This window comes from Saimiri boliviensis, chromosome X (genome assembly GCF_048565385.1).
Source record: "Saimiri boliviensis isolate mSaiBol1 chromosome X, mSaiBol1.pri, whole genome shotgun sequence".
Classification (NCBI taxonomy): Eukaryota; Metazoa; Chordata; class Mammalia; order Primates; family Cebidae; genus Saimiri; species Saimiri boliviensis.
The window spans coordinates 1,328,645-1,332,119 of NC_133470.1; the positions used below are offsets into that span (position 1 = coordinate 1,328,645).

At 45.3% G+C, this 3,475-nt stretch overlaps 1 pseudogene; it reads right to left on the reverse strand.

Annotated features, from left to right (window-relative positions):
• Positions 1–328: 328 nt before the first annotated feature.
• On the reverse strand, positions 329–1,533 carry LOC101043580 (calponin-2 pseudogene; annotated as a pseudogene).
• Between the last annotated feature and the right edge of the window lie 1,942 nt (positions 1,534–3,475).

Sequence of the window (3,475 nt, forward strand, 5' to 3'; positions counted from 1 at the left end):
CTCAGAATTCTGCTTCCTTGTACAGGCCTCATTTTCCCCACCAGGCCCCAGGGCAGGTCTGAGGGTCTGAGATCTATTGGTAGGAGGGTTCAAGGGAAATCCAACCACTTGGAGCCTGAGACATTTAGCGTCGTGGTCCATCTCCCTTTCCAGGGGACTCGTTTCCCAGCATCCTCTCCAGTGTCCCCACCCCATTCCTCGGGGAAAAAAAAAAAAAAAAAAAAAAGATATATTTCTTTTGTTAATACTTCCTGAAACTTTTTCGGGTACAGAAACCACAAACTGATCGGGTGACAAAAGTGAGAAGAGGCGAGGCAACCGGAAACCTTCAGGGATCAGTTCCCTCCAAGCCCAGGCACTTCTCCCAAGCACAGCTCTGCCCACAGCCTGGATGTGCCAGCAGGGACCCTGACCCTACAGGTATCAGGATACGGCCTTGACCCCTTCCGCCCACAGCCTGGTGGCTCAGTCCTGCGAAGGACCAAGGCAAGGGGGAAAAAGCCCTGCTGCCTGATTCTAGGAGCCACTCACAGACCCTCGGCTGATTGGCAGCACTGAACAGGTTAAGAAAAAAGGTTGAAAACACAGAAAAACCCAAAAACCCAGACGGGGAGCCCACGTGGGGAGAGAGCGTGCTGGGAGCCTCAGTAGCCGGCCTCCTCCTGGTAGTAAGGGGATATTCAGCCCCATCGGCCACTGTGCCTTGTGGGCAGTACTTGGGGTCGTATAACTGCCGGCCCAGGACAAAGACTTGGCCACCCTGGTTGGCGCCCTGCGTGTAGCCCATCTGCAGGGACATGGAGGACTTATCACACTTATCAGTTCCCAGTTTGGTGTCATAGATGTGCCGCTGCATCCCGGGAGTTGTCATGCCCACCTAGCTGGCACACTTGTTGGTGCCCATCTGGAGGCTGATGGTCGAGTGGTCCATGAGGGGCAGGATGTGGTTTCTGGGGTCATAGGGATGCCTCCTTGTGCCATACATGGTCATTCCCGACTGGCTGGCGCATTTCTTGGTGCCCATCTGCAGCCCGATGATGCACTGGCCGGCCTTCACGGTGGTGTTGTCGAAGTTCCGCTCCTGGTTCTCCGAGTACTTGATGCCGTGTCCACCCTGCTCTGCAGCCCCTTAGTCTTGACCTTCCACACTAGGGTGAGAAGAGACACCTGCACCTGCGTTATGTTCCCACTCTCAAACAGGTCATTGGCCTTGAACAAGTCCACGGGGTTCATGCCGTAGCTGACCATGGCCTTGATGAAGTTGGAGAGGTTTTCTAGCTGGTGCCAGTTCTGCATGGAGCGGTTGATCTTGGGGTCTGAGCCTGGCTGTAGCTTGTTTGTGAGTGTGCATAAGATAATCCCTTCTTCCTTCAGGCCCTTCTGGAAGTCGGGGCCGATGGAGAGGCCGGTGGGTCCCTCGATCCAGCTGCAGAGCTCTGCCTCCTTCTGGGGGTCATACTTGGACGGGAGCCGGTTCTTGACCTTGGCCAACAGCCCGTACAAGGGGCCCTTGTTGAACTGCGTGGAGCTCATGGCTGGCGGGCACGGTGGCGGGACGGGGCCGGATGGGACGAGACTCATATATATTTTTTAATGACCAGCCTTCTTGGGTTTCTAATATAAACCCAAATTGATTGTGATGAATTTTTTTTTTAACCTAGCTGAATTCACTTTTCTATTTTCATTTAGGATATTTACAATCATGTTCATAAGTATGTTGTTACAGGTTTCTTATAAGACCCTGGTTTCGCTTTATGTATTTTATTTTATTAAAAAATATTTTCAGTGCGGGTTTTAATGTTCTCATAAACATAGGTGAGGAAATTTAACACTCGGAACCCTGATGGGAAACAGATGGTGTACTTAAAAGGTAATGGGATGGGGTTGATTGAATGTTTATCAGGATGTGAGGGACCCAGTTTCAAGCATCATCAAGATATTGATATTTTGTTGCTTCAGCCTGAAGCAACATAATGAGGACGAATTAACCAGAGCCTACTAATGATGGAGTAGAATTTCATAGGTTGATGTCCTCACAATCAGGACCTCAGAATGTGGCTGTATTTGGCGATAAGGTCTTTAAAGAGGCATTTAAAGTAAAATGAGTTCAATAGGGCAGGCTTTGATCCAATAGGACTGATGTCCTTATACGAAGAAGAGGACACCAACACAGAGAGAGGGACAATCCTGGGAGGACACAGAGAGAAGATTGCATGTCTGGAGAGAGGCTTCAGGAGTTTCTTCTTATAAGGACACCAGTAGTATTAGATTAGGGCACCACCCTAATCCAGTATAACCTCTCTTTAAGGTAACTAATTTCCTCTGCAACTGACCTATTTCCAAATCAGGTCACATTCTAGATTACCAGGGCTTAGGACTTCAACATCTCTGTCTTTTTGGGTTGAAGGAGACACAATCTGAGATGTGGAACTGGGGCTGAGGAAGTAGAGAGCATAGATTTCTATGGGAAAGATCTAAATGTTGACTTCGGTCTCTATCTTACCTCCAGAAGTCCAGAAATGAGTGTTGAGGTCACACCTAGAGCCAAGTGGGACTCAGGAAGGGTCTCAGCTGGACAGCCCTGTGCCCTGGGAGAACTTCTAAAAGAAAGAAAAAGAAGTAAATAAATGAACACACTGCACTCTCCACCTCGTCCCTCTCCAATAAATGTGAAAAAAATAGACAACCCCCACAAATTCTTGCTCTTTAAGCTATTTAGTTATAGCTTAGAGCTAGCAATATGGGCCATGTTGAATAGGGGAAGAAAACCGTTTTTGTGTTCTTGCTAAAGTCAGCAGACTTGTACATGCTATGTGTTCACTTTTGCTCAGGCAGATGGGGAACTTTCCAGTACTTTCCAGAACCTTCCAGAAGAGTATGCTAAAGACAGTAGTGTGTGTCTGACTTCATTGAGCATTTATCTCAGAATAAGGCCTGTGAAAGCAAATTAAATGTATAAAGCACACACCCTGGTTTTCTTTGGATTCTAAAATGTTGACTTCATTTGTATTGTATAGCTAAAAAATAGTGTTTACAGTCATAACAGGATTATGTGTTAAAAGGGGAATATGAACCTTAGAATATTTAATGTAAAGTGTTATAGACTGTGTTATGTTTTTATTAATGACTTTTCTCATTCAAAAATAATTTCCAAAGAAAGGGTCACAGTCTTCTCAGAAGGGATATTGGTAATATATTTGTAATTATCTTACCATACTAATTACCTTGAAATCAATGAGGCAGTTCCTCTTCATTTTATAGTATATTTAAACATTCTAGATCATTATACATTTTATGAAATTTCATATCCCATGCTGAAATTTTTTAATACTAACTTACTTTTATACAACACTTTAAAATTTTTATTGCTTTGTCTCTTATGCTCATTTGATTGTCACAGTAAACCTATTAAATATTGAGATCCTTTACTTCTCATTCTTCTTTAAGAAGGAAGAAAGTTGGGGCCCTGTTTTTT